Below are 12948 nucleotides of genomic sequence, written 5' to 3'. Positions count from 1 at the left end.
TCATTTCTGTATCAGAGTGCTGTGTGAACATGCACACCTAGTGATCCACTCTGGGTAGTAATTCCTGGGGCTAGACTATGGAAGATGATTGAAGGACTTTGAGTTCTTGTCATAATAAGGCTAATGGACTTGGGACACCCAGAGATGAAGTCTAGAGAACTGTTAGCCACAGTGGAAGCTAGGACTGGGATGGGGGGAAGTTGGGAGAGAGAAAAGGGGCTGTGGTCTGGGGTAGCACAGGCATATGAACTAGGGATGTGAGAGCCTTGATGCTGAGGCTGAGGTCTACTTTTCACAGTTATTTGGTCACATGAATTCACTTCCCACGCATGGGGTTCAGATGAGAGAGGGCTGCGAAATAAGGGTGAGGTTTGTTTTTCACAGTTAACTTGGTTTCATGTGTTTGCTCTCCACACAAGGGGCCAGACTGGAACTGAGAGGGGGCCAGGAAGTGGGTGAGGTTTGCTTTTTACTGTTATTTGGTCACATATGTGCCTTGCCACACTTGGATCTGGGTTGCAAGCTTGCAGGATGCTTTGTAGGGGCCAGCTGAGTGACAGGAAGCCATGGTTTGATTGCAGGACCTCGGGCCCCTCTGTCACCCAGTGTGTTCCTGGTGAGGAGTCAGGATGCTGTGGCCTGCTTGGTCAGTGACTTTTATCCCAAGGAACTTCATGTGTCTCTGGCCTTCCCTAAGACCTCAGTCTCAGCCCAGGCCCTCACTGTGACTCCCACAGCCCATGGCACCTACAGCGCCATCCAGATTGGCAGGGTTGGTGAGAATGACTCAGTAACCTGCTCAGTGCAGCACCTTGGGAAAGAGACCCTTCTGTCCCATCAGTCAGGTATGAGCAATCCCTGCAGGGGGGGGTGGGTGCTTGTGTTTTGGAACTGTTTGCCAGATCACTGAGGGATAAAAACAAGGGTAGGATTAGGAAATTCTATAGAGGGCAGAGGAAGTCCCTGGTTAGGGAATAGGGACCTGGACTGGATTAGGGATCCTTGGGTAAAATGGACTATTCCTGACCAGAGTTCCTCACTGAGTGTGTGTGTGAGAAGAATCCATAAATAATGGATGAGATTCATGGGATAGACAAGGGGGGAGCCTGACTGATGAAGGGATTTTGACTTATAGAGAGAAGTCCTGGGCTGGAGGAAAAAGTCCTGGGCTCACTGGATCCCAAAGTTGTGGCTGATTATATCTTTCTAGTTTCAGACACTGGGATCCCCCTTCAGCTAAAACCAACCTTCCACTACCAGGAACTCACAGGTGGGTAAAAGGTGAAAGATAAAAGGATAGAGAAAAAGAGATTGAGCTTAAGCAGCCTGATCAAAAGGGAAACAATTTGACTAGTATGCTAGTCTTCACATTTCCCACTCTGACAATATGACCAACATAGAGCATGATACAAACTACCTAGATATGTATTAGTTCAGGGCTCAGAGTGTAGTATGCAGAAAAGCTCAGTGTGAGTAATGACTGAGGGAGTGGAGGAAGTGATGGTCTAGATGGCCTTCAGAATATGTGAAAATCCAAAATCCAGGGAACATGACAATTCAGGGCTCAGGATGGGGAGTAGCTCATTTCTATTCTCCTTGTCCTTCTCTTCATCTCTGGGTAGCTCCCACTTCTTTTCTCTGCTTCTACTTCTGGAATGGTGAGTCAGAATGTAGGAAATCTCAAATCTGAATTAACTTTATTTATTACAGATTTATATTATAGCATCTCACCTTGGCCATCACTCCGAATTTATATTTACTATACTTTTCATTTGTCAATATAGTGGATAGAGGGTGGACCTTCAAGTCTGGATTTCAATCTCACCTCTAATATATACTGGTTGTGTGTCCATGGGCAGTTTATTACTCTACGCTACTCTCTAACATGACAATTTACATAGTAAGTACCAAACTGCCTTGGTGAAAGAAGTTACATCTAGAATTTTCTTTTACTAATAAAATAAGTCCTGTCTTATTGCCATCTTTATTTCCTATAATAATAGTTTTAAACTTACTCTTTTTTACCCCTTCATCAACTCACAATTCTCACAGGTTTGGAAGACAGCTTGTAATTTCCCTAAATATCCTGAGGCTCTCCTATGTGAGCATTCTCCCTTATAGTCCTCCAACTCATGCTCATCCCTTTTTAGCTTCATTACCTCTTCCCAAACTCTGACCAAAGAATAATATTTGCCAATATTTATTCCACACTTTAAAGTCTTCAAATCATTTTATACAATCACACCATCTCATTTGAGCCTCATAAGTGCCCTATGAGGGAAGTATTAGAACTATTGTCTCCTCCCCCTCTAATAAATGAGGAAACAAAGTTTCAGAGAGATTTAGTGATTTGTCCATTATTACACTATTGGTAAGAAGGCAACCAGTGACTCAGTGGATAGAACCTGGACTTGGTATTAGGAAGACCCGAAGTTCTAGCCTCAGACACTTTCTATCTGTCTGATCCTGGGCAAGTTACTTAACTTTTGATTGCTTGACAAAATGTATCCATTAGAGAAAGAAATGGCAAACCATTCTAGTATCTTTGCCAAGAAAATTCCAAAGGGTGTCATCAAAGATCAGTCATGATTTAGTCTTGAATGAACAATAGCAACAACACCTAGTTGGTAAAAGTTAGAAGCTAGATTCTAACCTGCTGTCAGCTCCTCATTTCAGGAAAGTCATTTTGGTGGTTGTTGAGAATAAGCTTGAGTGAGGAAAAACCTGGGGCAGGGAGACCCACATGGAAGATTTAATAATAGTCTTTCTTCACTAAGTCTAGCACTCTTTCTAATTTTTCATGCTGACTATGAGGAGCTCCTAGTGCTGTCTCTGCCATTAAGTCCATCTCCTGCCTCCCCCAGAGCTTTGCTCTATCCCCTATGAATCCTTTACTCCTAACTCCTTTTCTCTGATGATAAACTTGGGTCTTCTCAAACCTTTTGACCTTAATTGCTCACTTGCTCTATGGAAACTCTTCTCCTCTTCACTGCTAAAATTCTAGGAGTTGTTTTTACCAACTCTCTAGTCATTTTCTCTCCAAGCCCTTTACATCTTTTTTTTTTTTTTTATTCATACTCCCCTCCTTAGCACAGGGAGCTTTTTCAGTGTCTTTCTAAGCAGAAATTGAGTCTCCATTTTCCTTTGGCATTTCTGAAACTTTTAATAGATTGTTACCTATGACTGAACAATTCCTCCATCGTTCTCCAGTGACACTACATTATTTTTATTTTTCATTGCCCTTTCTAATTGCTCCTTCTCTATCTTCCTCTCTGAATCCTCTTTAGTGTGGATATTCCTTAAGGGCCAATCTTGACTCTCTTTCCTTTTAAATATTTCATTCATTCCTCTGACTTCACTACTAAATCTCTGCTGATAACTCACCAATCTGTATCTCCAGACCTTTTCTTCTCTTATGAATCCTCAAAACCACATCTCTAAATTCTTTTAGAACATACTTTCCTGCATGGACCATGGGTCCCTCAAATTTAACATGTCTAAAATGGAGCTTATTCTTTTTTCCCCTGTTTTTGACATTTCTCCTTGTTCTGCTGCCCTTCAGCTCACCCTTCTCTTATGTTGTATATTTGGGGTAATTGTTCATTCTTCAGGTATCTTCAGTTTTATATCTAGTTACTCCCTCAAATCTTGCCAATTTTGCTTTTACAATATCTTTAATTGCTGTTTGCAACTCTTTATTCTTATTGTCATCTCCCTAGTAAAGGTCCTAATTATCATTTTCCTGGATTGCTGAGATATTCCCCATATATAGCTTCCCAACTCTGCTTTCTCCTCCACATTACAATACAATCACCAACTAATCTTCCACATATATGAAAGATTACATACAGACTTTTATGTATATGTCTATATATACATACACATATGTGTATATATAAATGTATGTATAATAATTTCACTTCTCTGTTAAGAAATCATAAAAAAATTAAAAAAAGAAATAAAAATTAAAAAAAGAAAAAATATTTAAAAAATAAAGAAATCATTAGTGGTTTTCTTTGGTCTCCCATATAATGTCCAAATCTGTTGTTTGGCTGTCAAAGTCCTCTACCATCTGATGCCACCCTGATATCATTTTACTCTCTTCTGTACATTATAATCTCTCATTAGTCTGGCCCACTCATGGCCCATAGAACATACCACATTTCTCTTCACTTCCTTGGATTTTCTCAGGCTTTTCTATTATGTCTTAATAACATTATAATGTTCCCTCTTGGTTTGTGAAACTTGCCCATCTTTCCAGGTCACACTGAAATTCTACCTTATCTTTTAATTCTTCCTTGAAGCCCCTATTCTACAATGACCTCCCCTCTTAGACTTCAGAGAGTAGCTTGTTTTGCATTTCTGTAATGTATAATATCATATGTTATCATTACCATTGTTTGTACCTTATTCTACTACTAGACTGTTAGCTTTGTGGAAACAAGTACTATGTATAATCAAAATATTGTATCTCCCTCAGCACTTAACATAGTATTTGGTGTTCATTTTAATAAATGTGAGTTCAACAAGCTCGCATTAATGAAATAATGAAGAAATCCAGGGAAGAAATAATGAAGAACCTGTAATATCTTTCTAAGAACTGAGAAGAAGAATGAGCCAAATTTTAGAGTTAGTGATAGTCTCAAGCGGAGAGGTAATAACCCAGGAATTTTAGTACATGATCACCCAGGGAAAAAGGTGTAGTTGCTCATATTCATTGTTTGTAATAGCTCAGGACAAAAGGTTGAAAAAAACAAGTCATCAAAGTGATAGCTTCAGGCTCAGTGTGTGATAATCCAATGCTCAGAATATATGGTGTCTTAGAGTTCAGTGCCTGAGAGAAGCCATTGTTTAGGATATGATTTCCCCTGGGGCTCAGATGCTGAGATGTCTCTTGGTTCAGTATGTTTGATAGCTAAAAACTAAGGTGCATATAATAAAACAACATTTAAAGTATGTCATGGTATGCCATGCTAGGGCAAAGTATTTGTGAATATCCTTTATATGTGTAATATTCCCTCCTCTAGAGGCAGTTGACAACTGGGGCTTATTTTCCTCACCCAGTTAGATCCCATCATTGATTCCTAATGAAATTCAAAAATGCCTTTCTTCCTGACCCTGACCTTTTCTTCTGTTATCAGGAGAATCAGGACCTAAGCAGCAGAACCAGGTGCTTCTCAGATTGCTGGGCTTGAGACTGCTATTGATGAAGACCCTGGCTATCAACATTCTTTTCACCGCCATGTTCTTGATCTTTTGATCTTCCTTCCATTCCATGGGATGGAATGCCAAATTATTCCATAATTCTTGTTTGTTATGTATTCCCTCATATTTCCAACCATCTATCCTTCCAATTTCTCATCTTATTTTCTTTTTTCTCAGTCTCCTCTCTGTCCCTTTCTCTCTGCCCACCCTAACCTCATTATGCCTATTCCCCTAGGGATTTCATAGTTTCCTCTCTACTTTTATTTCCTCTGTTCTCTTAGATAATTCTTTATTTTCCAAGTCTCCTCTTTAGCCTGTTATTCTGTCTGTCTCTATAGTGTCCCTTCTGTGGGGTGGAAAAGGTGAAGTTTGGTCTCTGGCCTCCTGACTTGACTTCTAATGTTTGCTTTCCCAGAAGCCTGGGAAACTCTGGGAGACACAATTCGGACCTTGGCATGACCATTTGAGCCCTAGAATGATTCTAGTGATTCCAGTATGAGATTCAGAGTAGTATTTCTTCAGTTTTTAATCCCTTGAAATAGCCTAGGATTTTCCTTTCTTTGGATATCAGGATATAAAAGTAGAAATAAGTCAGAGTGTGTTTGTGGTCAGATAGTCACAGCCCAAGTTCCCCAGGTTTCTATAGTTTGGGGAGCAGAAACACTTTCCCCTACTATCTTTTCCCTATATGAAGCTTATTTTGGGGATATTACAGCTTCCATTTCATGTTTGTGGGATTATGACCATGTAGGCTGCTTGAAGCCAGTAGGGCCATGTCAAGTGACAGAAAGTAGGCTTTGAAAGTTGAGGACCTGTGGGGAAGAAAGCCAGCCTCACCTTCCAGTGCCTACCTTTTCTTACTGTATCCCTGGGGAGGCCACTATCCTTCATTCTTATAGTTGAGGAAGAAATCACAGGGGGAAGGGTCTTAATTTCCATCAGGATAGATGTTTGTCTGTGGGGGGCCCTGGACCTGAACCTCCTGGAGTGAGTGAGGACTCCTTTGTGCCAGGACCCACCCTAACCCAGGATTCCTTGATTACCACGGGCTGAAGTGGTGGAACCTGGCCCGTGGCAGGGGAGGCACAGAAAGGATGGGCTCCTCCTTCGGGGAGGGATTGGGGAGGAGTCTCTGCCCCGATTGATGAATGACAGGTGGAGGGAAAAGGACTATAAAAAGAATGGACACGGGATGGTTTGCAGGAGACACGGCTGACTTGTAACATCAATAAACATCACTGTTCTATCAACCTCGGCTCTCTGTCTGGTGATTCCCTCCTCCCGTCTCCACGAGGAGGGCCGGAGACGTCCGAAGCCCCGTCAGGCTCGGGGAAGCTGGAAGAGGCAGTCACTGTTGTGGTTTCCCGTTTTCCTGTGACCTGGCCTGGCCCCCAACATGGGTCAAATGTAGGGAGAGACTTCCTGGTGAAAGATTTCCTTGAGCCCCAAATGCTACCTATGTCCGCTCACATTTCCAAGGCTTTTCTTGAGTTTAGGAGTATAAGGACGCTTTAAGAGACAACTCAGAGCCTAGATTTCCTCTGAGATAAAGATAAATCTAATCTGAGTTCTATGAACCCTTAAAGATCCAGTGTTAATGCTGTATGTATTATTGTTTCTCTGGTAAGAGAGGAACCAGAAGGAGGGCCCAGGAAGTACATACTCCTAGAAGGAATCTAGGAAGCCAAAGGGGTCCAGGATGAGAGAGTGGAGTGGGAGACAAGGATACATGGCCAAGAATGGGATTACAAAGGACAATCTGTCAGGCTAGAGAGAAAAGAACAAGGGGATGACTTGGGGTCCTAGAATTGAGGTCAGCCTCAAATGCTGACTCCCTTGAAAGGAAAGAAATAAACATTTACTAAGTGATTACTATGTGCTGGGAACCACACCAAACTTTGGAGATGCAAATCTAGGCAAAGAAAAAAGACAGGGCCCTTCCTTTTTTTTTTTTTTTTTTCCTAATTTTTTTTTAATTTAATTTTATTTAATAATAACTTTGTATTGACAGAATCCATGCCAGGATAATTTTTACACGACATTATCCCTTGCAATCACTTATGTTTCGTTTTTTCCCCTCCCTCCCTTCTCCCCCCCCCCCCCCAGGATGGCAAGCAGTCCTATATATGCTAAACATGTTGCAGTATATCCTAGATACAATACATATTTGCAGAACCGAACAGTTCTCCCACTGCACAGGGAGAATTGGATTCAGAAGGTAAAAATAACTCGGGAAGAAAATCAAAAATGCAGATAGTTCACATTCATTTCCCAGTATTCCTTCTTTGGGTGTAGCTGTTTCTGTCCATCATTTCTCCAATGAAACTCAGTTAAGTCTCTTTGTCAGAGAAATCCACTTCCATCAGAATACATCCTCATACAATATCGTTGTCGAAGTGTATAATGATCTCCTGGTTCTGCTCATCTCACTTAGCATCAGTCCATGTAGGTCTCTCCAAGCCTCTCTGTATTCATCCTGCTGGTCATTCCTTACAGAGCAATAATATTCCATAACATTCATATACCACAATTTACCCAGCCATTCTCCAATTGATGGGCATCCATTCATTTTCCAGTTTCTAGCCACTACAAACAGGGCTGCTACAAACATTTTGGCACATACAGGTCCCTTTCCCTTTTTTAGTATCTCTTTGGGGTATAAGCCCAATAGAAACACTGCTGGATCAAAGGGTATGCACAGTTTGATAACTTTTTGGGCATAGTTCCAGATTGCTCTCCAGAATGGCTGGATTCGTTCACAACTCCACCAACAATGCATCAGTGTCCCCGTTTTCCCGCATCCCCTCCAACATTCATCATTATTTTTTCCTGTCATCTTAGCCAATCTGACAGGTGTGTAGTGATATCTCAGAGTTGTCTTAATTTGCATTTCTCTGATCAATAGTGATTTGGAACACTCTTTCATGTGAGTGGTAATAGTTTCAATTTCTTCATCTGAAAATTGTCTGTTCATATCCCTTGACCATTTATCAATTGGAGAATGGCTTGATTTTTTATAAATTTGAGTCAGTTCTCTATATATTTTGGAAATGAGGCCTTTATCAGAACCTTTAATTGTAAAGATGTTTTCCCAGTTTGTTACTTCCCTACTAATCTTGTTTGCATTCGTTCTGTTTGTACAAAGGCTTTTTAATTTGATATAATCAAAATTTTCTATTTTGTGATTGGTAATGATCTCTAGTTCATCTTTGGTCACAAATTTCTTTCTCCTCCACAAGTCTGAGAGATAAACTATCCTATGTTCCTCTAATTTATTTATAATCTCGTTCATTATGCCTAGGTCACGGACCCATTTTGATCTTATCTTGGTATGTGGTGTTAAGTGTGGGTCCTTGCGACAGGGCCCTTCCTTAAGGAGATTCCATTATAATGGGAGAAGAGAACATGTGGAAGAGAGTAAAAGGGGAGACAGAGAAAGGATGAGGACTCTCAAGAGCACAGTTTTGAAGTATAAGAGTCTGGAATAGAGCTAAGAGTAGAAAAAAGGCCAGTCTGAATCCTTTTCAAAGAGGGTTCCTCTAAGAGGAATTCACAAATTCTTCCTAATGGAGAATTCAAAATGGAGACTCTAGGAGGAATTCACCAATGGGAAAGGAGAATGAGTCCCATAGAGGTATTTTCAGTTTGAAGAGATTGTAAACACATTAGGATGCTTTAGGATGAGGAGGCTCCAGGTGCTAAAGGAAATTCCAGAATGAGACAGTGTTGGGAAAACCATAAGCTGAAAACAAAACCCCATATATGAATAAAGAAATGTTCAGGGATTAAATTCATTGAGAGATGATGCCAGAGGCGTCTGGGTCACAAAACTGGCATACTACCTTCCCTGAGCTCCATCAAAAACCCCCAATCATCTGAGGCTCCTCAGGGGAGAAACCTGCAAAACTTCAGTGTGGGTTTCAACCTGTTGTGATGAGGATGCCATGCTGGAAGTGACATTGAGGGTGGGGAATGAAATGCTGGCCACATGGACAGTCAGCAACTTCCTTATTCATGTTTCCTGCCTGTATTCTGAGCCATGTCCCCCACCCCTGCTCCTCTCCTCATGTCATTCATTAATAAGCCAATACATACAAAGTTTTTCTTAAGACTTTTGGCCTAGGAAGCTGAGGCCCACATTCCATTCCTTCATCAAACCCTGTTCCTTCTGTGCACCTTCCCTATCCAACCCTGCTTGTGGGAAACAAAAATTAAACTTTCCCTGATTATTGGAACTTGTAGCAGCTCGGGAGTTGTTAGGTAGTTAGATAGAAGGCAGGAGGCAGCTTGCTCCTCTTTCCAGAAGGAATCCTGACCTGGTCCTAGCCTTTGGTTAAGCTGATAGAGAGGGCCCCCCCAAAGAGTATAAGAATCAGTCTACCTGTTCTTGTTCAATTTTTCATCTTTAAAGGAATAATAATAATTAAGATTAATATTACACTTATGTGCCAGACATTCTGCTAAGCATTTTACAAATATTACACCCTAAGAGGTAGATGCTATTGTCACCCCCATTTTACAAATGAGGAAACTGAGATAAATGGATGTTAAATGATTTGTCCAGGTCTGAGGTCACATTTGAACTCAAGAATTCTGGACTTCAGGCCCTGCACTCTGTCCATTGTACCATTTAGTTGTCCCAAGCTTTGTACTCTTTGTTTCTACCTGGAGTCAACTTCTTCAAACTGATACTGTTGACTGAGAATGATAACCTCAGCATCTAATTACAGATGGACCAATAAGGATAGGGACTGAAAGAAACTAAGCAGAGGAAAGGAGGCTATCCTCCTTTTTTCTCAGTCTCCTCTCTCCCTCTCTGCCCACCCTAACCTCACAATTTAATGCCTGTTCCCCTAGGAATTTCATAATCTCCTCTCTGCCTTCATTTCCTCTGTTCTTTTAGATCCTTTTTTATTTTCCAAGTCTCCTCTTTTGCCTATTTATTATTCTTCTGTCCCTACAGTGTCCCCTAGGGATTTCATAGTCTCCTCTCTGCCTTCATTTCCTCTGTTCTCTTAGATCTTTCTTTAATTTCCAAGTCTTATTCTTTTTTTTCTACTTGGAGTCAAATTCTTCAAACTGATACTGCTGACTGAGAATGATAATCTTAGCATCTCATTACAGATGATAAATAAAGAACTGAAAAAACTAAGCAAGGGAAAGGAGGTTGTTCTCCTTTTTCCCCAGTCTCCTCTGTTCACCTTAACCTCACAATCTCATGCCTATTCTCTTAATGCAATAAAGAAAAAAAGAGAGAAAATAGTCTGACTTTCTTAGGATATAAAAGAGGAAAGGATGACAGGAGCATGCTCTAGATTGCTTATAGGTTGAGAGATCCATCCTCAACTCCTTTGGAAGTTGATCTTTTAGAGCTGAGTTTGAGGAACCATGGAATTTGGAAGGTAAGACTCTCACAGAGTATGAGGTGGGTGGGAAGTCAGACAATATCAGGACCCGTTGGGATTGTCCACTCTCTGCCAAAGTGATTTTCAAGAAATGCATGTCTGACTCTGATCTTCTCAGTGCCCTATTCAATAAACTTCAGTGGCTCCTTATAATCTCCAGGAAAAAATACAAAATGCTTCTTTTGGCATTTAAAACACTTTATGACTTAACCACTTCCTATCTTTCCAGTCTTCTTACCTTTACTTTCCTAGAGGTATTCTATGATCCTGACACAATGGTCCCCACCCCACTTTTCTACTTCATGTCCTTTCACTGGCTGTCCCCTATATCTGGAATAATCTTTCCTCAAGTTCATCTCTTTTCTTCCTTAGCCTTCTTTGAGATTCGTTTGGAGTCCCATCTTCTTTCTACAAGAGATCTTTTTCGGTCCTTCCTAACCATTCCTTTGTAAACAATAACTTTCTGAATTTGTTTTCCATTTATATGGGAAATAATAAAGTTGTTTGCATGTTGTTTTCTCCATTAAAATGTGAGCTCTTTGAGAACTGGGACTGTGTTTTGGCCTTTCCCCGATCTTTGGTGCTTAGCATAGTTCCAGGTTTATAGTCTAATGCTTAATAAATGCTTCTTGACTGACTGAATGGAAATTCCCCACAAGCACACTGTTGAAGGACTGGATATTCCACTTTATAGTATGGGTGCAGACCTTTCACAACTTCTTTTCCTTAAGGAAATGAGAAGAAGCACACCTAGTTCTTATCACTAATGTAGGCTGTATGGTGGCGTAGGCACAGTCTTAGAATGCAATATTCTTCCAAGGAAGTGAGTGAGTTACAAACCATATTTCTTTAGTGATCTTGAGAAATGCTTCTCAGATGGCTTTTATGACCATCGGACAATGATGCTTGTCATGTTAACCCTATTGATGGTGAGTTGAAAGACTTGAGAGTCTTGACCACTAATCCTTTGAGGCCTTTGTAAGTCCAGTGAATTACCTAAGTGGGACCTCAGCAAGAGGCTGCTATCCAGTGGGTAGATAGGTCATTGCAAGTACAAATAGTCCCCAAAGGGGCCTTTTCCAAGGAATATAAAGCAGTCCCATGAACTGATCTCCTGAGGTGGGTAGTCTTCCCAAAGAATTTCTGGAAGAATCCCAACAACCCCATGTAGCTATTCTAGCATGGCTAAAATTATCTAGAGCTGAAATGATCTGGGAGTGCCATCTGCTTTTATTCATGATCCCACTTGAGGAGATTTGTCTCTACCAACCTTTTCCTCATATTGCTTTTCCAAATTTGTATCTAGCCTATGGGTATGCCTGAATTTCCACAATTTTTATAGTTTATAACTCATTTGTACTACATCTTATTTGGTCCATGGTCTATATTTCAGTACTTGTTATGAACCCGGTAGGACTATTTAAGCTATATCTTGTTTAAATATGTTTACTAAAACAGGTAGGAAGTGATACTATACAGTTTAAGAGAGCCTCTAAAAGGAAGCCCCAGCTGAATTCCATGCCCCAGTTCTCTGCTCTGCCTTTTACTTTTTCTGTCTCTATCAGTGGACATAATCAAACTAAAAGACTACAGTGATAGGTGGTTTCTTTAACTCCCTCTACATCTTAATCTTGTGATATCCTCAAACTCCCTGTCCTACTAGGTGAAGTCACTGTTTGATGATGATAATGTGGCCTAGTTGACTTTCTTCTGGCTACCAATATGACCACTGACAGCTTCAATTATCAGAAGTATGAGAGAAAAAAGGACCCTACAAGAAAAGTGCTCTTGGTTAGTTTTTCTTGTGGCAATTCATTTCTGTGTCTCTCTGGGGACCTAACAATTCAGATAGCATCGAAGAAACATGTCAGATCTTTATAGTAAGTAACTGTTGTATCATATGATTTACAAGCATACAAAATAGCCTAAAAGGCATGGGAATGTATGTTCTGGGCAAAGAGTTATCCAATTTGTCCAGAATGTAGTGTATGAATAGAAGAGTAATATAAGACAAGGTTGGACAAGGAGAAGGGCAAAATAACATCAGATTGAGGAGGGGCTTGAATACTAAGCAGAAGAGTTTGAATGATATTCAGCAGGCAACTGGAAGTCACTGAATATTTATGAATGGAAAGCAGATCTATGTCCATAGGAAGAGTGGATTGGAGGAAAGGTAAAATTATTTGCAACAGTTTAGTCATTGTTAATAAGGGCCTAAATTAGGATATTGACAGTGTGAATGGAGCAGAAGGAAGGAATATGAGAGATACTGTGCAAATGGATTTGACAGGATTTGGTAATTACTCAAATATGAGGAGTGAAGGAGAGAGAAGAGATG

General features: G+C 40.5%; 1 long non-coding RNA gene across 1 annotated transcript; it reads left to right on the top strand.

Annotated features, from left to right (window-relative positions):
* Positions 1–497: 497 nt before the first annotated feature.
* LOC127544693 (uncharacterized) lies at positions 498–6455 on the top strand. The gene is made up of 3 exons (XR_007949513.1): positions 498–845; positions 1211–1270; positions 5142–6455. It is a non-coding gene; the product is annotated as an uncharacterized LOC127544693 (long non-coding RNA).
* The last annotated feature ends 6493 nt before the right edge of the window (positions 6456–12948 follow it).

Source organism: Antechinus flavipes, chromosome 1, assembly GCF_016432865.1.
Source record: "Antechinus flavipes isolate AdamAnt ecotype Samford, QLD, Australia chromosome 1, AdamAnt_v2, whole genome shotgun sequence".
In the NCBI taxonomy this organism is placed as follows: domain Eukaryota; kingdom Metazoa; phylum Chordata; class Mammalia; order Dasyuromorphia; family Dasyuridae; genus Antechinus; species Antechinus flavipes.
This window is presented reverse-complemented; position numbering and strand designations above follow the sequence as displayed.